Source organism: Cheilinus undulatus, linkage group 1 (genome assembly GCF_018320785.1).
Source record: "Cheilinus undulatus linkage group 1, ASM1832078v1, whole genome shotgun sequence".
Taxonomy (NCBI): domain Eukaryota; kingdom Metazoa; phylum Chordata; class Actinopteri; order Labriformes; family Labridae; genus Cheilinus; species Cheilinus undulatus.
In genome coordinates, this window is record NC_054865.1 from 11207594 (window position 1) to 11234072 (window position 26479).

General features: G+C 40.9%; 1 protein-coding gene across 2 annotated transcripts in view; it reads right to left on the reverse strand.

Moving 5' to 3' along the window:
* Positions 1-24230, reverse strand: part of znf536 (zinc finger protein 536) — a 365283-nt gene extending 341053 nt beyond the window's left edge. Inside the window, exon 1 of one of the 2 annotated variants that reach the window (XM_041784365.1) lies at positions 24137-24230. The gene's annotated coding sequence lies outside the window, so the exon portion shown is untranslated. Of the gene's footprint in view, positions 1-23380; positions 23713-24136 lie in introns of those variants that run through there. The other variant, XM_041785223.1, reaches the window with a different exon arrangement.
* Positions 24231-26479: the final 2249 nt, after the last annotated feature.

Below are 26479 nucleotides of genomic sequence, written 5' to 3' on the forward strand. Positions count from 1 at the left end.
TAGTTAGCAAATTTGCTTGGCTTGAGGATCAACACTCAAAACTGGTAATCAATTAGCAGTGAAAGTCTTATTGTGAAAGCTTTACCTGCACTGTGTAACAAGCTTCCTGTACACAACGTGTTTTTCTACCCTGTGTTTCACAACGCTGAGGAAGACCGTCATTGTGTCTTGTGTATTGCCTTTCCCAGAAGTAAAGGAATTTGAAAGGACGTTTTTTTAACACTGAATCTTCTTCTTTTTTGGTCGTGCACCTTAAGAATTTGGATCATTCCAGTGTGCTCCTGTTTTGTAACTATTTTCAATTAACAGGGTTTGATACAAACTTTGGAAGCACTTACCACAACTGCTTAGAGCAGATGAAGAGAAAGACTGATCTGCAGCTTGTGTCTGCATGCTACAAGCAGCAGCAGCAGTTAGGGCTGACAGTGTCAGAGGGCAGTCGAAGGTATGGTAATTTGATTTAATTTGGTGCACAAAGGTGACATGCTTGTTGGCTTGAATTCTTCCATTTTTATAACAGTAAGGCAAAGTTCACACTGCAGTTAAAAGTGACCCAAATCAGATTTGTTTTGCTCGTACATGACACATATCTTATTTTTTCTGACAGTGTAAACAGCACAAGTCACACTGAATCTGATCTTATCATATCAGATTCAGGTCACTTTCACATGTGGTTCTTAATCAGATACATATCTGATCTTCTGAAATTCAACCGCAGTGCTAAAAGCCAAACAAAAAAAAGCAATCAGAATTGAGCATCAAGGCTTGCAGTGTTAACGTAGCCTATATCTCCTTTAAATCAACTAAAACCAAACATACAACTCTGCACAGTTTCTTTAACTTGATCTTTTTGGTTCATTATTGTCTCATCTTCTCCATGGAAAACGCTGTTGAAGAACATTTTTTGATAAACATAACAATACTTTAGCCTAGACTTTAACAAGACCATTTCAGATTGTTGTAAGAAAATTTCTAAAAAAAAAAAAAAGAGGGTCAAGACCCCCAGAAGTTTCAAAGAACACTAAAGAGGGGTTGCAGGATGTTTTCCAAGAAAACTAATTTATAACACTTTAGCATGGTATATTTTATCCATTGTTGAAAAATATGCTTAAAATGATTTAAATGTAAAACAAACTAGTGTTATTAAGTGAGATTTGTGCTTAAATTTAAGTAATATGTGCAAAGAAACAAAAAATGTATATTTTTTAAGATGCTTTGTGCAACATCGTACATTATAATCCATCTGACATTGGCATTTGGGGTTACAGGCTGACAAGTTTGGGAAGCCTCACAGGAAACCTTTTATTAGGTATGCAAAAAGAAAAAAAAAAACATTACTATGAGCTATTTAAGTACATCTAGGAAAGTGATACTGTGTTTTCACATGGTTTTTCCCCCGAAAATTGACTTATATGATATTATCTTAATTTTTAGCATCATGGCAGCTGTTTAGTTGTCCAATCAATACACAAAATGGCTTTTATTTTGCCTCAAAGTCTTTAAATAAGAAGTTGGATGATAGGTTTACAGTCCCACTAATATTTTCTAACCATTATACAAAAAAAAATAAAGAAATCAGCTTTTAAAAGAGAAAAAGTAAATGCGTTTAATGAATTTAAAAAGCATAAACCATCCATTTTGATCATTTTATGTCAGTTATTAATCATCCAACTTGTATATTTTGGATGTAAGTGTAATAGTGTACATAAGGCAGTTTAAATACTACAGTCTATCTTTATATTTTAATTCAGTCAGTCAGGTATTTTAAACAAATTATCAAAAATGAAAAACTGAAACTATATGTGATGTAACATGTTTCAAACATGTAGGAAAGAACTTGTTTGAGTGTTGAAGCCCTGACTTGATTGGCATTCACGCCCCAGCAGCTGCCCTCTGACCTCGCTGTGACCTGGAAACGGCTCCCAGGGCGACCTCAAGGAGCAGCGACAACACCAGCGCCAGGAGGGTGAGAGGAGTGGTGGCGGAGCAGCGGAGGGGTGGGGGGGGGGGTCATAATGAGGCCATACGGTATATGCTATTGTGCTACACACCACACACTCATTTCCACATGTGCGTATAAACGCACTCACCCAGCCGCCCCTCCCTCCCCGTGTGGTCACCTTTTCAGTGTCCATCAGGATTGTCGGCCTAATCCTCGTCGGATCATCTCATCAATGCCTCGGCTGTTTATGTGTAATGGATCCCATCTAACTCCCTCCTCCTCTGACCCCCCTCCTCGTTCTCCCCCTTTGCCCCCTTCAACCCTCCCTCTCCTTCTCTTCCTTCCCTGCGGTCTCCCTGCGTCTCCTCCTCCCTCCTTCATAACCAGTTTCACTGCTTCTCACGGGAATACATCAAACTTTTATTTCCTCTTTTTACTTTATTTTTTTTGACAAACAAGCTCCACTAATCTGCTGCTTTAATATTTAAATTCAATATATTATGAGTGAAAACACAAGTATATATTTACAATTAAAGCCCTATTTAGTCACATATTCTGACATATTTTATCAATTCATGACAGACTTAGAAATAAGATTTTAAGTCCAAGTGTTTCTTTAAAATACTCCTACTTTAATCTCATGTTCATTCAGCTTAGATACTGAATAGATTAAACTGAATTATAATTAAAAATGGAGATACTGGATGTTTATCCTCACAGGCTTTAACCAAAAGTATCGATATTGTCATTATTGTTGAAAAGTCAAGCCGTACTTTTCAACGCCGCTCACTTTTGGGCACGGCACAATTCAAAATAAATTCCAGATTTCAGCTCCAACTTATAATTTTCCTGACAAACCTGTCATGGAAACTGTATAATGTCTTTCCACCCTTCTCATCCTTCCTCAGTCTCTTCATCCTCCTCCTCCTCCTCGAAGCCTCGCAGCATGTGTAAGCAGAAGCACACGTGCTCCCCTCGCCCTCATTACGAGCTAACTACGCTGTTAGATTAAAAGCGTGTACAGAGAGGAAGACAGAGAGAAAGAATGAAAAGAGGGGGAGAGAAAGAGAGAGAGAGAAAGAGGAGGAAGAGGTGGGGGGAAGAGAGGAACAGGCCGAACCTCCATAATTAAGATCACTTCACAGATTACCTCCGGCAACAAAAGCGCGGCAAGCGGCCGCCCGCAGCCACAGAAATTGGATGAAAAAGGGGTGTTGAGGAGGAGACTGACCTCCGCTGCTCTCCGCCGGGCTCCACACGAACAAGAGCCACGGCTGGATCAAATGCCCCTCCCAGCAGTAACTGACACACATAGACAAACACAAACACACCCTCTCGACAGGTACTGGTACAGACTGTAGAGACAGCGGAGCGAGGGAGCGAACGCCTGTACATGGCAGACACACACTCACGGGGGGATTCTGCACCTGAAGGCTCACATTTTATTATAGACCACATATCATAACACACACATGGACCCATACATTTCTGCTACCTGTAGAGGTACAGGATCATCCCACTAGGCCTGAGTTAGTCTGAAAATTTCGTCAAGAAGGATGCAAGCTTCACATTTTTAAAGAAATGACTTTTTTCAAGTACACAATTATCAATTCTTTTGGTTTCAATGAAGCTGCACCTTAGAGTTCGATAATTGGTATCAGAGTTCGTTTCAACAGATAATTGACATTCGAGTAAAATTTGTATATATTTTTGACACATATTAGTCATATTTATGTCACTTTTACTAAGTTCTAGTTTAGATTAAGTCAACGAAAACTCAACATTTTAGTCCAGCATTAGTCAAACCTGTTATTACATTTTAGTCGTTGATTTAGATCAAAATGTTTTCTCTCTTTAAATTTACTTAACAAGCCACATTATAAGACTAATATCTTATATTTTATTCCATTTATGCACTGCCAATGCTTTGATAAACCTTGAATGATTGACTTTTATGTTTTGTCACTGCATTTGAATCAATACAGATAGAAGGGCGACCAAACAGTTGCATTTTTTTAATCCTGATCAATCTCCCCTTTATGAAGTTCCACTAGTTTGCATGAAAGTTGTTTCTTTTCAGATTTTTCTCTGTCATGAACTAGAGGGAAGTGACTTCCTGACTGGATAAAGACCTACTTTTATTATGAAAGAAATTAAGTTACTTCAAGTAGAACACATACTATTACATAAACTTAACTACAGACAAAGGAGCTTGTTATGGATTGAAAAGGGGAAAAGTGAACAGCAAAAAAGATAAATGTTTGATAATTCAATGTGCAGATGATTTTTGACTCCACTAGAGACATTAAGGAGTAGAGGTGGACTTATTTTACATCACTGTGGCTGCAGGGAGAAGCTGCAGTGGCTTAACCAAAGTGTGCTAAAAGGGACAATAAAGCATGGGATTCATGTTGAGGGAGACTTTCAGTGTGTTTATTATAGACCTGAACTAATGCTTATGAATGCATTAATGCTGACAGTCCCAAACAGATATCCTTTTTGATTCTCCTGAAATATCCAAGTCTTTATCGACAATATCAATACTATTCTATTATTTGGTTTACTTGTTTTATATTGCTAGTAAAAACATATTTCTCCTCCAAGCAACTATTCATTCAAGCTTCACACCAAAACTTCAATTTTTCTTTATACTGAGCCAACCTTGAAAACATCTCTGTGTAAATTTTAGATCATTTGCGGTTTTTCCCAAATGGCTTGTTCAATCCTTCCCCTGCCCACTCATGGTGGGTCCGACACTGATGGAACCTCAAGTCTGCACCAATTCTGACAGGTGTAACACCTTTCATTGTTTGACATGGGAGACACTCTGAAGCTAAGAGATCTGTGGTTTTACCCAAACAAACTTTAACGTATCAAAATGAGTGAGAAAGTGTTTTATGTTTCGCAGAGACTGGAAAAACAAATTGTCTTATTAACCCTTTAAAACCTGAGTTTCTGGACTCTTTTCTTATTTTAACCATAAAAGGCCCAGAAATAACCTGTGAGTACGTACTTTTGCCCATTTTTCCACAATACTTAGAACTTTTAATATATGGCAGTCATTTACATTTTACTGCATGTTGGGACTTCAGGTTTGTAGATGAGACTGTAGACAGCTAAAACAAGGAGCTCCCGGCCGAATAAGTTTAAAAACGGAGAAAACTCTTATAATCATAACTCGACGACGGAAAAATAATTAACATGGATAAAACACATTTTACTGCATGTTAAGAGTGTTTTAACAGTTTAAAATGAAAAACACAAAAAAGTGGGAACTTTATGCTAGAATCTTAGTGAGAAAAGGGGAAATTACAGTAATAACCACATGCTGGCTGTGAAGCACAGTTTCCCAGCTTTCAGAAACTGTTTGAATTTTTCCGATAGCACAAACAGTCATGCAATTATGGTCATGCAAAGTGTGCTTCAACAGCGCATTGTCGGTGACGCGTTAGGATTTAAAGGGTTAACATCAGATGGATTTTATGAAATGATCGAAGTACTCTAAAAGAAATGCCACCACATTTTTCCTCTCATACTGTGGAGTGATTATGATGAGTCTACGTTATATCAAGTAGCAAATCCATGTCTCATAAAGATCAGTTTTCTGGGTTTTCCAAAGGAGCTTCATTCGCCACATCTGACAGAGTTCACTGCAGACCACACTGATGGCGCCGAAGGTGACGTGTAGGACCCTCTTTTTTAATCAGTTAGCTTCTATTCTGCTAGTTTCAACAAGGATTTAGACCGTGGATTCATATTTTTAACCAACATTACTTGATACAGGATTTGGAAGCGCTTACCACGGCTGATTTGAGTGGATAAAGAGGATAGATGTCCTGCAGCAGCAGCCAATATTCTGTGCACGAGCAGGAGCAACTGGACTTGACAGTTTCATTGGCCTTAGAACAGTTAAGAGGTAGAGTATTATGGTTTGATTTGATGCACAAGTGCTGATGTGCTTGTTGGCTGGAAATTTGGGGATTTTTTGTATGTTAGGCATGCCTAGAGTTCAGAGATTTTATTACCTATTTTTAGAGTGTTATAGCAAGTTTTTGACATGGAAAGAGTGTCACTGACAAACAGTTTGTGTTATATTTATTGCTGATCTCTACTTAGTGCAGGACCATGGCCGCCCCAGAGCCTGAAAAACTTCTCTTAACTTTAAATCTACGTATGCGCAGGCCTTTCCAATTCAAGGAGCAAAATGTACATCTATTCACAGTTGAAAGTGGATCAACCAAACCCTCCAGATGTCCCATTTAAAATTAAAAGTATACTCCTGATATGTCTTTTTTGAACATAATTTGTACCATAAATTTGAAAAGGATTCATCTGACCAACATGTCAAGAATTTGCTCTCTATTTATATTCTCTGCTTTCCCCCCCATCAATTTCCTCATCCTAACTCTCAGCGTTTTTCCTGCGCTCTTCACCCCTCACCCTCCTCAGTCCACCTCACTCCCACCCCGCAAACCAAACCCTGATCTCCGGCGAGCAGAGGGGAGGCCATTTACTCTAATCACAGGGATCCAGCAAGAGCGCCTCAAAGCCCTCGGGGGCTGATCGGCAATCAGAGAGACGGAGGCCACGAGGGAGAGAGAGAGAGAGAAATAAACTCTACCTCAACTTCAGCTTGCAGAGAAAACCTCTTCGATCACTAATCCGAAGCAGCTCTGTCATGAAGTTGTCCTATCAGTTAGTGAGTAGGATGAGGAGAGCTAGAAGACTTCCTCAAACTCAAGGGGTCAAAATAAGAACAAAGTGTAAAGACGATTAAGTGGAGGTATTGAAAGTGTGCGTTTTAGCACATTTCTGAGGCGAATCAACAGGTTTGAGAGTGTGACTGCGGTTTATTAAAACTTAATCTAACTTTCATAGTTTGGCCTCATGATCAGATTTAAAAGCTACATAAGCCCACAGTTAGTACAGAAAGTACCAGGAGGTTGGTTTGTAGGGCTTAATACTGGACTCCTGGGACTGTTTCCATTCATTCAAATCAAAGTCTTTGACTTTACATTGAGATGAAAGAAAAATTAAAATAAATTTTTACTTGGGAAAGTTACACATACATTAAACCGGTCTGACATAATAAGGATAAGTGTCTGAGGTCTCGCTTACTGCCCTGACTCTGTAGCTATGGGACAAATGTAAGCATAACATTTAGATGTGTTTCTAATGACAAAAGTAACAGTATTAATCTTGTATTGTGTGTATTAGATGTTTAAAATCAAAAATGTTAATTTTATCCTTTAATGAATGAGTGTATGAAAGCTCAGTGTATGCTGGATTGATTTTACATGGACTGCTCTGCAGATATGTGCTGCAGACAGCACGAAGATGACCTACACACCTACTGGAGGAGCTAATGACACACAAACTGATTTCTATTTTACATTTTCTTTCAAATCCTCCTCAATTGGTGTTCGTCCTTAGGAAAGAAGGAGTGAGTGCACTAATTGGAGTTGCACCGAACATACAAATCTTGATCAGTTCTCAACTGGTACATCCTCAAGACCAGCAGAAGTGAGTTCCCTCTTAATTCATGCCTCTTCATAATCGACACATCTGGCAATGCATGCTGTGTCTGCTATTGCATATTTATTTCAAGTTAAAATAAGCCTTTTGTATTTGTACAGTGACCTCCACCTTCTGCTGTTTGACTTCACATAGTAAGGATCAATCTGATACAAAGTGAAGCTGTTAGCTCTGTCTGAGAACTGCAGAGTCTGACTGACCCTACTATGCCAATCAAAGAAACTAGTCATCAGAGATAGAGTAAGACGCATCATGCTGGCCTTATCCTAGGACCAAAAAAGGAAGCTTACAAGTAAATGTTTATCAGAGGGGATTTACAAGTGGGTTTACTTTAAGGAGACTAAAAAACAAGGGGGTATACTCTGTCTGTGTATACCGAGCCAACACCACCTCCTAAATGAGAAATCTTGGCCCAAATTTACAGACATTTCTGAACCACTCAAGTCTATTTAATTCAAAATGTTGGAGTTTGGATCTGAGATCGAACCAAACGTATGGCTGGACATAAATGTGCATGATTACAGAAGCTGTGGGAGGACATATACGCATACATTTGAGTTTACTTCTTTCCTGTGATAATGTCAGTTTTGTTTGTTTTCAAGAGAGCTTGAGACAAATTATCATACGGAAATGGACTTTTTATCCCTAGATAAACCAAGATGAGGTGAGACCTCCAGACAACAACCAAAATGTACATCATTACAGCAAATTGGAGTAAAATAAACTTTACAGATGTATGTCTACTTCAGACTTTCAAATATGCCAAAACTTTTTTTTTTTAGGCATTTATTTGCAACCCACTGAAAACAGCTCTGCAAGTTGAGAATGGTTCCCCAATGGTGTACACTCGTGTGCCAAGAGGCAACTCAAGGTATACTGTGGGGGTTCGTACAATCATACATTCTAACTACAACTACACAACAAATAAGATACTGTAGCACATGCTAAAGATGCTATTCTGCATTGATATGAATCTGGTGTCCCTTGAGATAATGGCTTGATCTTAGGCATGCCTTGGGCAAAAATACTTTGAAACCTCTGGTCTAGACAGGCATGTGGCAGGCATCACTGCTAACTTGAGTGTTTCCCGTACATAAACATAAGTGGGCAGCCCAGGTATATTTACAGCCACCCAAGAAGTTTTGGAAATAATACATTACAAAGTAATCCATTACAGTACTCAGATTGTAACAAGAAATGCAAAATGTTAGTTTTACAATGCAAGTCATTTGTTATTGGTAACCTTTTTCATAAAAGTGATCTGTTATGGAAGGAAAAATCACAATTTACTTTTAACTTCTGTAGCCACAAAAAAACAGAAAGAGAAAAGAAGCTTTACGAAGCCCTGTTTCTGTCCTTCCTGTTGGCACGAATTGGCGTCCCCAGTGGAAGGTAAACACAACTGTGTGGGTAGGGTTGGGTGTAGTTTGAGTTTTTGTCCAATACCAGTGCTCACAATACTTTTCAAAAGGTGTCGGTGTTTAAACCTTGCCTAAATTGATGCTTTTAAGTTGAAAAAGGTGTTTTAAAAGTCGGCAGCTGAATAAAAGTTGTGTCTGTATGGTAAGTGATTTAGAAATAAGATGCTGGTAGAACATTTAAGTAAAGGAATCAGCTGTGACTTCTCTACATCATGCATTTCATGCCTTTCCTTTGTAGTGATAGGATGGTGACGCACCGAAATGAAGCACCAAAATCTGTCTTGTAATTCGGTGCGGTACATTCCAGATGTGTTGGGTCGGTACTATGCTGGTACCGGATTTCGATACTCGTCCTTTTGTATGAGTATGCGTGCATTGCTAGCTTATTTAGCTAGTGAGATAGCAGAGGACAGCATTACAATGTGTAATTATTCATTTATTTTGGCTTTGTGAATGAAAGGGAAAGAACAGCAAAGCTGTGAAATTCAGGTTTAAAGCTCCAGTTGTATTGTTTTCAACTGTGCAGCATGTAATTCTGTGTGCTTCTGGAGTTATCAGGCTGTGGAATTACAGATTAGGGGCTGTAAATTTTACTCATTTAAAGGCAAATGTGCCATCAGTGATGTGCCTTTTTTAGAACCAACAACTGGAATGTGTGGTTTAGGGCCTTTGTATTTGGTAATGCAGAAGTATTTGAACATGTTAGTTTCCTCAGTAGGTAATACAGTAATCTGAAGGTAATCTAAGGAGCTAGTTTTAAATGCTGCCCAAAACTACACCCAAGTATATTTGCAAAGCACATTTTCTTTTGAATTGTTGTAACCAACAACAACCAACAGCTGCACATGCAAATGCGCATGCACATCCACTTGCACGTCTCTTCTGTAAACACCCCAGTTTAGATGTAAAAATGAAGCTTCGTACGCCATTATTTCAACATTTTCTGCTGCTTCTTACTGCCATTATTCTTCCATTCTCCTGCACTCTATGATGACAGTGCCTATCATCCTTACCAACAGTAAGACTTTAGAGGTGAAGCTCACCTGCTATGGTTACAGAATAATGAGTGATACAGCTCAAAGGTAAGTAATATCATTATCCAACAAAATGCTGATAAATACTGTCAAAAGAGCAGAAAGGTAAAACGTAGAGAATGAGACAGATCATGGTGGCTTTCACTGCTGACTGTTAGGTGTCATCCTATATGAGAAAAACTGAACTTACGATAAAAAACACAAACAATGACAATGTGCTTTAAGTTCTATCAACCTTAAAAATGTCTTACACAGCCATTGATCTATCTTTTGTACCGCTTAACCCATTAAGGGTTGTGGTGCATCTTACAGGTGTCACCTAAGTAATGTTAGAGTAGGACATGTGGGGCAATCCAGTTTTTCTCCTTCCTAATGCACATCTGTTCACTTGCTCGGCTGACTTTTTAAAATCTCGTCTTCCTTTCGAGATCTTAACCATTGCTTAGGTGGTACTGAAAAGTTATTGCATGCCACACCAGATTACAGACTAAACAACCAAAAGCATACAAAAATAACCATGTTATAAAGACTTAAGCTGGAAAAAAAAAAAATCACTTTCTTGTCTTGTTTTTCGCTTCACACCCCACGCGACTGTTTCACTCTGCAGAGTGCAAACTGAGAAACAATTAGAGAAACATCTTCCATGTCCTCTTCCTGTTTTTTATTTTTTTTTAATGATCCTCCATTTTTGGGACACATTTAAATGGATGAACTCAATCCCTCAACTGTAAGCATATCAGTAAATCAACATCATGGATGCAAAAACCTTCCAGCCCCCCATCCCCACAAAGATCTGACAGTCCTGTTTACCAAAGCAGCTGACAGACAAGCCGAACAAGGGCCCGGGCACTTCCACTTAACTCTTTCCCTATTACTGCGATTGGTGTGAACGACACAACAAAAGAGATAACATGCAGTTCTGAGCTGAAGAAAACAACTCAGCTTACGATCAAGAATAATAATAATAAAAAAAGATAGAGATGAAAACAAAAAGGAAGACAAGGCGGAGGAGGAGGGGGAGATGATGAGGTGGGCTGTTTGAAAATAAAAATAAAAAAGATGATCTGTGAAAACTGTTGGAAATTGTGGGAGATCTGTTAAAGGTTTCTCTTTTAGAGGGGGTGGGAGCACATCTTATGACTTAAAAAGACGTATTAAAGGAAAGAGCCAGGCGCCGGGGGAATTCTCCCACGTCGGAGAGCTCTCTTTTTAAATTCAACCCTGGTAATAACACAGATAAATAATGGATAAATAGTATTTAGCTCCCACCTTGAACAACACTTTTTAAAGTAGTTCATGAAAGACTGACAGCTCGTGGTGAGCGAACACACTTACACAAACACACGTGTGTGCGCACGGACATGTAATGTGTATTTTACCTAATTAAATAAAACACCAGGTGGGATCTGATGATTGTTTGTGAGTGTGTGCATGTGTCTCCGTGTATGTGCACTGACAGAAAAAAAGAACAAGCAAAGAAGAAAAGGAAAGATCAAATATTTTGGATGAATTTCATTATGTACACATTCATCATTAGTGGTTTCATCAGCCGCTGATGGTTAGGCTTTAGGAGCAGAGCAGTGACGGCTGTAGTAAGAGCCGACAGTATGTTTGTTTTTCAGGAAGAAAATTCATGTGGAGTTTACGAGTGGTTTCTCATTGAACCTTTCTCTAGGAAAGAGCGTTACAAACCTGCTCAGATGTTCCTGTCTGCACCTGATCTGAGCATAAAAGAACTCAAATGTGTCAGGTAAACTTTTTTATTATACGGGTTAGATTTTTAATCTGAGGTTAGGGACATCTGTCCATTCTCACTTAACTAAAGCCACAGGGTTGCTTGTTCATGACAACTAGAAACAATTTTCACTGAATTTTCTACATCTACTTCCTCTGCATTAAACTCTTAACACTAACACATATTTAGCAATTTTAAAACAATCAATTCGAAATTAAAATAAAAATGCTTAAATATGAATAAAATTTTATTTTATTTCAATATGAAAAGGAAATATAGAAATAACAACAAACACTTTGGAACCTTGGTTCTCAACTGGTGGGTCAGGACCCAAAACTGGGTCACAAAGTCATTTTTAGTGGGTCATGGATGTGTGCCTGGAACAAATATGTGGCATAATGTCTATGATCTGCTTAAACTGGAAAGGATGTCTCCATCTTTGTTCCATCTCAGCTTTTCTTCCATCTGAAGTCAGAACTCTCAAATCTTTCAGTAAAAGCATCGGTTATGATTGAAAAATTCAAGAAACGTGGGTCTTGATTTGTCAATTAGGTTAATTTTTCTCATTATTTTGACAGCTAAGGAGGGACAGAAAATATAGGGAGAGAGAGACAGGAAAGAGATGATCTAAACAGCGCTGGTATCAGTATTCAATACTGCAACCAGTGCATAAAGGACTGTAAGCCTTTTTGCAGGCACCTGATTTATCAGAGCTGAACCAGTGCCCCATTTTACATTTTTTTCAGCCACTCTGAAAGCCATTACCTGTCAACATGCAAACAAACTTCTGCCTTTCAGTCATCTCCTTAAGCTCTTTTTGCTATGTGGTAGCTCCTCCTGCTCCTCACTTAAATCAAAGTGAGAGCTAAGAGGCAGAGCACACACAACATGCAGCAGAGTGCACAACCTCAATCATGTTGTTTCATGATTGTATACAGTAGATAAACAGAACCAGAAGAAACAACTCTGCTCTGACCTCCCATGAGATAGGAGAAGCCCTCCATAACTACATGGAAGAACTCCAGAGGGAAACCCAACCCAGACAAGTCAATCCACGTCACTTACCTCCCTTTTTGTGTGGTAATGAATATGAGTATCCTGAGGCCTCAGGTAGCACCTCCCCTACAAGAGTAAGAAGGCGCCATAGCGTGAAACTTCCCCTGAAAGTTGATTCCCAACCACACTCAGATCCAATACTGATTACACTGAGCCATCTTATTCAATGAGATACATGAGCTCAATGAATACTGGTCCACTGAGGTCTGAGATTCAACCACCAATCACTGCTGCCTGAGCTAGCGAGGCCTTCATCAGTGACTGCTTAGACGGTGGAGGAGATCAGCCCAGATCTACTATGATACCTTTATCGGCAACTCTCAAACCTGACAAACCCTCTACAACCAAAATAGCACAAAAAAAAAAGCTTTAACCTCGGAGCTTTTCGCAAGACCCCCCAGTCCAAACAGGACTCCACCAGCGCCCAACCCAAGCGAAGCGCCTCCGGATCCGTGACTCAAGCATTACTTGAAATAAGCCATATGATAATGCATATTGACAAACGTCAAACAGACCTGCTTGACTGGGTGCCCCAATGCATAAGTGAGCTTAATCGTGATGTTAAATCAACCAACTCAGTGTTTTGGGGGATAAAGCGCCCCTCTGGCAATCTCAGTGCAGCAGTATCCAATCTCAAGGCTAAGACTAGGAATGGAATTTCCTAAATTGCATGTGCAGTCAACAACGAAACTGCCGACACTGACCACATTGATAGGAATGTACAAATAATCATACAACTTGTGAGCTCCGGTCCACGCTGATCCCTGTATGTGCCTCCTCATTGCCAACCCCCTTCAACTGCAACTAAATCGAGAAGCCATGATCCTGCAACTTTTCAACCAACCAAATTCTCCGCCCCTGAACCAACTCTTTTCTCGGCTAAAATGGCAGCACTTCTAGCAGCAAAGAAATAATACACGAGGATCATGGGGCACTCGAGCAACGTATTATGTCATGCATTACTGTAGACGAAGTGAGACTGATACGTCAGAGGATCCAGCGTGACCCTGACTATGACCCAAATAGGGCCCCCGACTTACAGTTACAAAGTCCTTGTGCCTCCCAAGCACATCCGGCGCACGGCCCAGCTCCCCGAAGCCAAGCACCCTAACTATTCAGCCCGCCTCTCCTGCAGCTGCTAATATAACTGATCAAACCGATGACAGCGGCATCATTGGTTCAGGAGGAGCAGCTGTGCCACCACTGCGTACTGCATCATCTCCGCCAGGCGCAACATCAAAGCAGTCAGATACTGAGTGATTTAAGTGCTTGCAAATGCTATGTGATTAAAGTATTTACCTTTTGCAGGTCAGATTTGATTTTGCTGTTTAAACCTTGTTCAGTGTAGAATAGTGCAAGAAGATTTATTGATTTCTAGTTGATCTTTTGTTGAGAAATTTAGAAAAAACTATCATCGTAGCATCTTTACAGTTAAGTTCATATAAGTTACATAAGTTGATGATTTAAAGCAAGTAAACAAACACATATATCTGTTTCAGTAGAGATACTGGTGTAAGTGTGATGCAGAATACCGTTTTTCTTTCCATTGTAGTTATTTATTGTCATTAACTATCGGAAAAGTCTGGTGTTTTTATAAAAGGAGAGATATATCCCCCTCCCCCCACTATTAATTTGTGTTCAGTCTCTGAGTTTGTCGTGTATTAATAGAAACCTTCTGCTGTCTTATGCTAATGATGTCCCGTAAAATAACAAGCACAAAAAGAACTTGTATTTTAGGTGTCCTGTCCTCAAAACGGGGCAAGCACAAACAAGTAGACACATATTTACCTTAAAAAAAAAAAAAACTCTCAGTAGCAACCCCTTTGCATCTCATGGCAGCTCTGCCTTCGGAGACGTGGTCGCGGCTGCGCCAGGCGTTTACAGAAGGCTGTGTGTTTAAACGCCTGGAATGCTCATTTGCCTTTTGGGTTTACTTATTTACTTTTGCATAAATGGAGAACAGTAATGTGGTATTAAGGGGCTTCTCGGGGGGAAAGTTGTGTGTGTGTGTTTTTTTAAAAATACAGGCTTCTTTAAATGCTCCCTCAGTTTGCTATATTAAGGAAGGGTTGATGATTAATGCAGCATAGATCTAATTTCTCTTGATTAAAAAACATGAATTAGAAAAATAATGCCCCCTCCTCCCCCACACAAACACACTCCCTCCCTCGCTCAAAGTCATCAGATAGAAAATGAGCATCCAGGCTAAAAAGAGCAACAAATAATCACTAAATTCCCAATACCCAAATACGAAATGTAAAATGCCTGCCTCGATCAACTCAAACGCAGTAATCTTACGCGCCAGCCTCGGCTCTACCACCACTTCTGTCACTTGGAATAAAAACCTAAACCTTTCAGGGCTTTCGATTGAGTCTTTAATTCAGCCTGATGTGACATTAAAACCCTTTGGTTGACTTCCACTGGCTGTGACAAATGTACCAGCGCTTAATAGAGGTGTGCAGACAGGCCGGCATTTCAGTGACTTTTATCAAACCGAATTTATCAACGCAGGCTCCCAGGATCTGTGGCAGCAGCTTGTTCAGAAGGAAGCCCACAGATACCGTTAAGTACATCATCCCTCCTCTCTGTCTCGCTCCTTCTCCCCTTCTGCTCGCTGCCTTTCTCTCTAAGTGTTTTTTTCCTCCGCTCTGTCCTGTCATCACTCTGCCTACTGTATATTTATCTCTTTTCTCTCCGCGTACACCAGCTCATGGATGTTGTGCTTTGTTGGGTAATAATACGAATGCCTTCTGACTGCTGATTGTCTATTAAAGTGTTTTAAATTTGACCAATTAAGGGAACAAAAATTCGCAGAAGTCTCCGAGCTGTTCTTGTACAATCGTGAGACTGTGAAGCTTTTCACTGAAGCATGATGAAATAGTTTTACATGTGTGAGCAGAGTCTTTTCAGGCCAGGAAAGACGTCACAACGGTCTGATTTTAAATAAAAGGTCAAGATATGTGAAGCTGATGTATCACTGACATTATTCATTCATGCTTAAAGGAGACAGTGGTACGTTTGTTAGGGAGGAACACACTGCTTTGCTGCTCAAATCCGAGTTTGTATTTGCTCCAGCAACACCCTGGAAAGGAGATATTTAGCCGTTCAACTCTCAACTCAGATAGTGGGGATGCTTAAGGGGAATTTCTCTGTACTTTTATTTCCTCCTTTTTAATGTCTGTCCAGGTAAAGGACAATCATGTCAACTTAAATGAGACAATTTTTAACAAAGCTATGAACGACAGTCTGCAAAGTTCGCCTTGCTTTAACTACCGTTTCCTCTTTTTTGCTGCAAGTCCAGCTGTAGTAAGAATTCAGGTAAAGATTGATAGAGAGGAAAGAAAAGGCAGGAATAAATGAGATAAGAGGATGGAGTGATGACCGAGGCTGTAGCAGAGAGATGGAGGAAAAGAAGAGTGAAAATGTTGGAGGGAGGAGTGCGATAAGGAGGCTTTTGAAGGGTCCTCTCAGATGCTGGGATTGCTCAGTTCAGCGCCGTCAGAGCCTCTGAGGTACTTGAACCTTGACTGCCTTTTCCTGCACCTCTCTGTAGAGCTGCTGCCCTGCAGGCCACCTGTAAACCGCTTTGACACATGATCCACTCCCACGGATGTGGAGTGGAAACACACACACACACACACACACACACAGAAAGAGGGAGCGAGAGAGAAACCGCTGCTTGCAGGCAGCTTAGCGCGCACTAAAACACCATCAACGATTGGTTGTTTTTTAACATTAGCACTCGATTAAAACTGGATGTCCCACTTTTGAATGGAGGGGCATTCACTGCACAAACAAGCAAGCTACCTTAGAGTCTCTCATGATTAAAAAAAAGCAACTTTTTCTCAGCCACTTCTCAATAGATGCTTCAGGAAAAAAGCACTAATAGCCAGCTATCGTCATGTTGGTGTGAAAGTGTGAGTGTTTTGACCTTCACCTCCTGGATGCACAGAGACACAGGACACTTTGTAATTTAATCAAGCAATTAGACGGATACTTTGACATGGTTGCAAACAAGTGCCAGCAAAAGAGAGTGGGAACTTTTAGATAAACAACCATGCAAATGCAAGGAAAAACAAAAGTAATTCTAACAAAAAAAATGCAAGCAACATGCACATGCAAATCGAAGTAGTACCAATCGGTTACTGCGAAAAGAAAGAGGAGACTGAGAAAGCGACAGCTCCTGATTAGGCATTGTCAAAATATTTGTGACGGAGGAATTCCAGCAGGCGAGCGCGGAATCGGCTTCTCTACAAAAGAGCCATCTTCCCTGAGTAACAAGTTGGTGCAATGAGTGTCGACAGAAGAGGAGCTGAAATCCCCCCCGGGCTAGAGAATATCCCGCTATTGTAGTCTTAACCCGCGAGACCTGGCGGGGAATGTACAGCTTTCACAGTCACTTCTCATCCTATTTGTAGCACTGCCGCTGATGTGCGAGCGCCTGGACCAGAGCAGGTTACCCCCACTTCTTCTTCTTTTTTTTTTTTTTTTTTATCTCTCTGTCTTCCTTATTCTGTCAATAACACCACCTTCTCCAAGTCCAATAAATATTTGAGGGGGCATTCATCTACATCATGTTATTTTCTCCACTCCCCCCTCCATCGGCCCTCACACCAAACCACTTTTTTCATCTCACTTTTTTTTGTATTTTTTGTTCCACAAGGCAAGTTTCATTAAAGATCCAATTATGCAAATCAGGTGCAGGAGAGGCAGTTGAATATGCACTATAATGGTGTACAGTAATCGTTCGACACAATATACGGCATCCGGGGCCAGATTTACGAGCGCAACAGAACTGCAACGCCTCCATCCTTTGGTGAAAACCTCTTGATCATAATTAAAGGTGCAGGAGTTCTCTCCTGCATCCTCACACCCTCCCTTTCTCTCCCTCGTTTTCTCCACTGTTTCCCTTTTTTTTTCTCTCTCTCTCCATCTCGTGCTACTTTTGCGTGCTCATTAGTGGAGGTCTGCAAAGTTTACAGAGGTCACATCTGAGAGGTGGATCGGCTAAAGAGCAGACATGACATACATGATGCAGTCAGTGATGGTGTGTGAAGTGGTTAACCTGCCTCTCTCTCACACACACACACTTATAACCTTCCGTCTCATCAACACTGGAGGTATTTACCACAGTCTTAGCTGAGCGTGGCTGCATGTTAAGCAGCAACAATTCTCTGCTTCAGGACCTCTGATTGATGCCTGCTTGCCCGTTTGTGTTAAGCTGTTGTCTACGGGAATGACACAGCGGAAAAACGCCGCGCTGTTCAACTCGTCAAAAGGGAAAACAGTCCTGACATCGCATGACGCATCCTTAAATCCAAAATGCTAACGAACTTCAAGGGGGGGGGGGGGAATCAAACTAAAGCCAAACTCAATAATGCCTTAATGCCAAGGCGGCTCAGCAGGGAAGCCGGGCAAACAAAGGAGGGAATATCACGGGTTGTGAGGATAAGGTGTTTTACATTTTTTCAGTACGCATTCCTTGTTGGTGTTATGTGAGCGCCAACTGATTACACAGACAGGGAGAGAGGAAGAGCAAGGACGGAGCAATGCCCGGACACTGGACTGGCTCAAGGATGAACTAAAACTGACATTTTGCACACTGTGAGTCAGTTTTTGTGCACGTGTGAAATCAGAGTCCCCAATCTTCTCTAGAAATCATCTTTCAGTGATGATTTAGGCGGTATGACAGGAACGCATCATGCTCACGCACCAATATGTCCCTTTCTGCCGAAGTCGATGCCTTTAACCAGGATTTTTCTCATCCTTATAAATGATGATGAATAGATTTTTGAATAAACACCTGCAGATGCATTGCTCAATATTATAATGCAGAGAAATTCTACTAATGCTTTGGGCATTTATTAACTATTTTTTCCTCAAATTTTCCCTAAAATGGTAGTATTTTGCACCTACCCTACAAATTTTGTGCAATTAATCTAGTTTCAATTTCAATCACAATCTTGGCTTTACATGATCATGCAAACAAGATAATCAGGGTTGAACGATTACTATGCCCCATGCAGTCACACTTGTTTTGTCCACAGCTTTTCTGAATATTTTTATTTGTTCATTCATGCAATTATAGTCATTTAATGCTTGTTTTTCAAAGTTTTAAGAATGCAAAAGTCCAAAAACATGCATGTGATGCAAATGTTTTAAAACTCAATGAGTAATTGTACACAATAACCGTGATATTTATACTATCAAAATAATTGTGATTTTGATTTTTGACATAATTGTGCCGTTCTATATCTTTCTCAAAACAATAAAAGCAATAATAAGAATACATTTCCTTGCACAGCTCATCTCATGCACCTCACTTGGTTTTTCAAGAGAACATTTTTCAAGTCTAAAGCTGCTGCTAGCCTCTTGTAATCTTAACACTATTGTCCACTGAAAGAATTTGGCCATTCCAACGTCATCTGTTTTAGGGAACTCTTATGAAATTAGGAGATTGTTTAAATAATTTCCTGCACAAGGTCTTCCAGGACATTTTCCTTTCTCTTTCATTTTCCATGTGCTTTCCCTGACTGGAAATTTTATCAGCTGTTTCCCAGGTTGTCCAGGAAGAGTGGGAACCCTGAAAAGTGCTTTGACCTACGCTAAGACCTGTTTACATGCAAATTTACACACTGGTTTAACAAAGGAGATACTTTTTAAAGAACTAGAATCCTCGCATCCACGTCCATGCCCACCTCTCCCACTCATATCTCATCTTCTCCTCTCTTACCATCCATACCTCACTCACCCTCACCCCCCCAACCCCAGATGCCCAGACAGGCAGACGCTCCTTGTGATGGCACCCCGGCATGAAAGGACTGAGTCAAGCCTATCTGTCAGCACCTCATCTGCCCTACACGCTTTATTCTTAGATCAAAATGACGTCTGTGATTAGCCCCCCTCTTCTCTCCTCCAACCCCCCTACCCCAATCCTTATCAAGCTTGCAGGGGAAAGAACATACCGGGGAAATATACAATCCAACTATAAAAAGAGGCATTCACAAGGCACAATACAGCTCGCACGCACACAACAGGAAACTGAACATAAACTCTGGTTTTAACAATGATTGAGTGAAGCTGATCATCCATACGGCTAGATTTTAATTGATAGCACATTCATTCCTGCCTAATGGTTTCCTCCATATTTCCCGTTGCTTTTTATACGTTTCAATAACTGATCCAGAGGTGAGGATTTTTTCACTGTCAGTTGTACTTTGGCTTTACAAAAGCATGTTAAAAATAGCAGGATAGTAAGGAATTAAAACATGACAGGCTTGACGACAAAGAAATAATAGTCACGAATTCATCTCTGAAAATGAGATCCTAAAAAAAAGGAATAATGTGCAAAGGTCACTAACTTCATAAACTTTGAGGTCAGTCATCAACACGCCTTCTTCCATTTATCATCACTGCTGAATAAATCATAATTGCAGATCTTATAAAAGTTGAGATCGCACCCCGTGGGCTCGGAGTGATGTGGAAAAAAACATCCAATGTGATACTTTCAATGATGGAAATGTTAAAAAAAAATCTCCTGTATTTAAATGTCTGCCTAATTTGTGTAATCTAGTGTGTTTTTTTTATTTCTAATCACTGAAATTTCATCTTAATTCTTAATTCAGTGCTCTCACTTGAGAGTGTTCGCTTGTCACATTAGCCTCACGCCGCAACTGCAACTCCCATCTCGCCTACATCTTCCTCTCCCGGGCTTGAACTCGAGAGATCAAGGTCATGGAGCTACAAGGCTCGACCCAGACTAACACCTGTGTGCTACAGCCCCCTTCGACACCCCCCACTCATGCACACAGAGAGCGTGTCCGCCGCCGCCGCCTTGCCCTGTTGCCCGTGTGGAGACCAGATTTGAAGCTGAATGGAAATGAAGAAATGACACAGCCAGTATCCCCAGCCTTCCCCCAGTAGGTAACAATTGGGGGGTTGCGAGTAGGGGGGGTCGGTTTCACAATGACTGCACATATCAATTAATGGCTGGCTGATGAGCAGAGCTGGCCTGATCTGGCCTGCCCACCACCGCCCTGATCCCAGCGGAGTGGGAACCCTGGCCCCGCAGCCTGTACAGCTGGAGCCCTCCTCCATATAATTACACCAGGAGGTGATCAACTCGCCACGGTGAGGCTGCACAGACATATAGAACGCCAGCTACTGCACAGGATGAGTTGAATTTCATGCTGTCCTGTTCATTATAAGTACACGCTCTGTTCTGCCGGATTATGTTTTTCCTAAACTTCGCTGTTGTTTTTCCAAAAGGGAGGTCTGCTCGTGTGCTGCCTTTCCATTTGTTTAACAAGTGTGTGAATTTTCATACTCTCCTTTCTTTGCTTTCTTTAAACAAAATCTGATTGTGTACATGTCAGTGCACAAATAATTCACCGTGTGTCGGTCTGACAACGCGGCGGCTTCAGTCGAGTGGGTCTCCTCCACGGTGAGCTGACTGACTGACTGACTGACAGCCTGGTGAAAAGAGGACTGATTTGATGCCATCCTTTGCATGTCAGGCTCCCTTTCTCTCTCCCTCTCTCCTTCTGTCTCTCCCATCACTCCTTTCCTCCCTCGTTTTCAGCCGCCACAGTCAGTCACGGCCTGTAGCCCCCCTTTGGCTGCGCTGACACGGGCACAGGTGGGAAATGCAACTCGTACAAGATCGACGGCGATGCTTCGGACTGCCTCAGAGGAACGCATTTTGAGCTCGGTCGCTCAGAAAGTTGCTGCGATGAGAAAACACTTGTGTGCTCTAAAATCTCACTCTGACTGTAAAATAAAAGACCATGAACCTTTTAATTTAATCTGTTTGACTTTGCACAAAGTGAAGATAAATCCTCCTTGCATATTTCATCACAATAACTATTTTATCAGCAACAACACTGATAATTAATTGGATAATTCATTATATTGAGTAGTATGTGGGATCCAAAGGCAGCCTGACAAGATGAATGCAAAAATCAGAAGTAGGCCTAATGAATATTAAATGAATTGCTAAAACAAATCACAGAGGCCTTGACAACAAATCTAACACATAAATTCCTCTAACAGGCCAGTATGCAGAGCAAGGCCTTTTTCTTAAACACTCTGTCTCTTCCCAAATATTTTCACCCAAAAAGAATGACAACATTTCAACTTGTAGCAGCGCAAAGAGGCGCAGGTCTGTGAGCAGCCTGAAGTGTCAGAGCAGCAGGGACAGTTTCATGTCTAATAAGAGAAGGGTTTACGCCCAGACACTATTTCAGACATAATATCCGCCTTGTGTGCATAGCATTAAAAAAACACAACAGCATCTCAACTCACACACATCATCTATTTATCCCTTTTTTTCCTGCACAATGAATCTAAGGAAGAGGCAACATTGTCTGCTTTTTTGGCTCGAGACAACTTGAAGGAATGTTAGAGAAACAGTGCAAAACAACATGATGGACATTGTGGAGTATTTTAAGAAGGATGACATGTGTCTTCACAGCTATTGTGCAGCCCAGGGAGCTGTTGGAAGTGGCTGGATAACCCAGGTCAGATCACTCTGGGGTCAACTCGACTTCCAAGAAAAAAAAAAGGTCCTCCCCACCCAAGACGCACGGTCACACAGAGGATTACAAGCCTCAGCCCCTGCCACATATCACTGATAATTCAATACGCCCCGTCATATAAACACAAATTAGGACTTGTCGCCTCAGTAAGGGAATTCAGGGAGATTTTTGTAGCGCACTGAACGCGCTCAACCTGCTGGATATTCCCGATGTCCTAAATATAAACACAGTGCTGTAAATTAAACGAAGACAACGCGGAAACTCGTAAGGCACGACCTCATGCATCCCTTTGGAAAAAATATGATAGACTCCGTCATTTTATATTTCCACACAAACGCGTGTCTGTCCCTTAACTTTTTCCATCTTTTTTGATTTCAAGTTAAAAAAGCACAGGATCAAAAATGGCACCGATAAGGAAAAATATGATTTTCAGCTCTCCACATATGACATTTACCCCCTTCGCCTGAATGCCATCGTTACGTCTCCTCAAAGCATAATGCAGGGGCTGCTTATTCATAAGAGAGAGGTCGATCACTGCACAAAATGGCAGGTCTCACCGGCTCTTCTTCCATCTCACAAGTTTTGACACATGGTGGCAAATGCGCCGGTAAACTTCAGCCTCCCTCCCGCACTCTTCAAACACAAGTCGGTTGAAAAGTTTTCCGTGTGAGCTCCGAACAGGAACAAGGCTGGACTTTTTCTCAAAGTCCCCCTACTTTTCCAGCTCATCTGTTAATGCGCAGTAAGGCTAAACTGTGCGCATTTTTACGCATACGCGGTTGTAAAGTCGAGCATGCAGCGGTAAACAAAACTTGCAATAAATTATTTTCAGCTGGATTAAAAAAAAAAAAAATCGTCGCTGAGCTGCAAGGTGTCGAGCATCGCAGCCCATGTCTGAGTCCCTGCTGGTGCTATTTTGTCGCCGTTTTTTACGATCGTCACTCGCTACGGATAATTGCACTGTTATTTTCTAATCATGATTGGGGAGACATCAGGGGCCCCCGCAGCGATGCAACCGCACACACAAGCCCAATCCTCCCCCAAAAAACTCACTTCCCAGCGAGTAAAACACTCCAGTAAAAGCACACTCGTGTTACTATAAGCTCCACACTTCTTCTTACCTTTTAAATTTGGCGAAGCGCCGGCTAACTCCTGCGCGTAAAGGCTGCGTTGTGAGAGACAGTGTTCATTGAATAATGAGGCATGTCCATATGATTTGACCGGATCATATTCTTGTCGGATGACGGGGGTGTTGAAAAGTGCGCTTCGGACCTGTTAAAGACAGTCTACTCCTCCATGCTCCCCGCCGCGCACACCGACTTTGAAATGAAAAACACGGCTTTCTGACTTGTCTCCTCTTGCTTCTCTGTCCCTTTCTGTCGCTTGTCTGCTAAAGGTTAACGTTTGCATTGATGCCGATCGCCAGGCATCAGCATATTCCCTTCATCTTTCAGCTTGGACTCCCCCTATCTGGTAGGTGAAATGCATTGTACCGTTAAAAAGGCACTCCATTGTAGAGAGCAGAGCCGCCTGGTCGGATACAGCCCGGCTCTAGTGGTATTCGCCGGGATAAAAAGCAGCTGGTGAGCCCCGCGGTGTAACAGAACCTCGATTAAAGAAATAATCCCCTCATCGTAACATTTCCCCTGGTACTGAGGCGAGAGAAAAAGCCGATTGCCAACCACCTTAGTTTGTTTCTGACCTTGAACTGCCCACAAACACTCTTTTATTTAAAAATCTGCCCCCTGTACTGAACCATTCACACACATGCAGCCTCGCCGCTCAGCCACTGTGCGTTCAAAATTGGCTTTGATAACAAACCCCTCCGTGGAAAGACACCCGGGTCACTAAATCACTCCAAAAGTAGAAATCCTTACCTTTAAAATCAACTGTTCCGCGTCTTTTTTCCTCTTCTGTTCGCCTTAAAAAACTCCAGGATAAATGAGTGTTGCCTCCCGTGCGTCCTGAGCGTCAGTCACCGCTTAAGAGAAGTAATGAGTGATAAAAATGACGCTCATCTATCTGCACTGTAACCTTGTGGCGTATTTAATGTAAATAAGCCCCGTTGTGTTGCCAATCCCCGTGCATACAAACGCAGAAGCGCTCCTCAGGGACTCGCATTTGCCTTTTTTTTCTCAATGTATTGACGATTTGTTCTTACTGCCTGGGAGCGCAAAAGGGAATGAACATAATTATTTGAGAATGTGATATATCAATAATGCGACTGCTCCACTTTGTGAATGAATGCATTTCTACACACCTCTCTGAAGATACTTTAAAGAGCCCACTCTGCAGAAAAGAAAAGACTTTTTCCTCTTTAGGAGCTCTAAACTTTAAGTTGGCACAACTTTTTTTTGGCGACGCGTAAAAAACACACGACAAAAAAAGACGTCCTGCAGAGGCCGGGCAGTTTCTTGCAACTACAACCTTTCTTGCGGGATGGTTTTGATATATTACGCTTCTATAGGGGGGTGGAAGAGACTGAATAATGCAATTATAGATTCAGTGTCCCAGCGTTGACAAAAGACAGGGCTTCAATAGAGGCTTTGTTATAGGATTATATAATGATTATGGGGTAATTATGGGAACGGTTTGGTAATAATAAAAAAGTATCAAGTGCTCTCTTGCATGGACAGCTTGTTTTCTATAATGTAAGTGCATGAGTAGAGGAGTGTGATAAGACAGACAGACAGACAGACGGTGCTGCTGACAGCTAGTGGCAGCATGACAGCAGACAGCCCCGATTATTCAAAATGTCGAACCGAGAGAGAGACACATTAATGCCTCTGACTGAGATGCTATCAAATGTCCTCAGAACCGGACATGGGCCCACAATGGAATATCTCGGGGTCATAACACCCCCACACCCCCCTCCAACACACATACACCGTCACCCCCCCCCCTCCCCCCCATGTGTCAGAGAGAGAGAGAGAGAGAGAGGCAGATACACATGTACATGGTCAGTCTGACACAGAGCACATGACGCTCCATCTGTGGGTGAAAATAATCCACACCTTACAGCGTTTTAGAAATAATAATCCTCTAATATGTGCTTGGCTCTCTTTAATGGTCACTTTTTCCTCAAATAAACAGAAATCAGAGAAACTAATCCTAATTTCTTTCACATTTTAGGTATTTAAATTTGTTTTTAAGACATTAAAACTAGGTGATCTGGACCAAAAATCATACCCGGGTAGGTTTAAGCTACATTTTGATACCCAATATAAACCGTAATATTTTAATTCTGTTTAGAAATAATTGAAAGGGTTGTTATAATGCCATGATGATAGACTCTGATATGATTCTAGTAAAAGTCAGTATTAAACCTGTTTGACACCACAGCAGCAAAAACAGGAGTTCAGGGCATCCAATACTGGGAAAACTTTCATTTTCACCTGTCAAAATTTACAGATAAACTCCTCAACACTGTCTCAATTGCACAAAAACATTGGCAACACTTCCGCACAGAGATATTTAAAAAAATCTTCACTCTTAAATGCCATGTATTACACCTGTTTAAATCTCCGTGGTTTTTATGATCAATGGTAATAAAAAGTGCAGAAACTTTATGATTTTCAGCCATGTTTCAACCAAAAGAGATAGCATTGAGCAAAAATGTAGGCAACTAGTACGTACACTGGGGATATTTAAATTTTCTCTAATCTTAGATACCAAATCTGCATGACTTTAACAACCAGTGCTATCATAAAGTACAGAAATGTAATGATTTCAGCCATATTTACACCAAAAAAGAGTCAGTGATGCCTTAGTTGAAAAAATGTGTTGGCAACTTTTCCATATACTGAAGATGTCAGAATATTCTCTACTCTTTGATACCATGTGATCAAGAAAACATCAAATGTTCATTACTTTAATGATCAGTTTTATCATCAAATTCAGAGACTTAATGATCTTCAACCATATTTTTAATTAAAGAGAGCGGGAAAGCACTGTCTAAATTGCACAAAAACATTGGCAACATTTCCATACAGAGAGATATTTAAAAATTCTCTTCACTCTTAAATGCCATGTATTACAAATGTTTAAATCCCTATTGTTTCCATGAACAATGGTGTTAAAAAGTGCAGAAACTTTATGATTTTTAGGCCATATCTTTACCAAAAAAGAGAGCGCATTGAGCAAAAGTGTTGGCAACTAGTCCATACACTGAGGATATTTAAAATTTCTCTAATCATTTATACCAAATCTGCATGACTTTA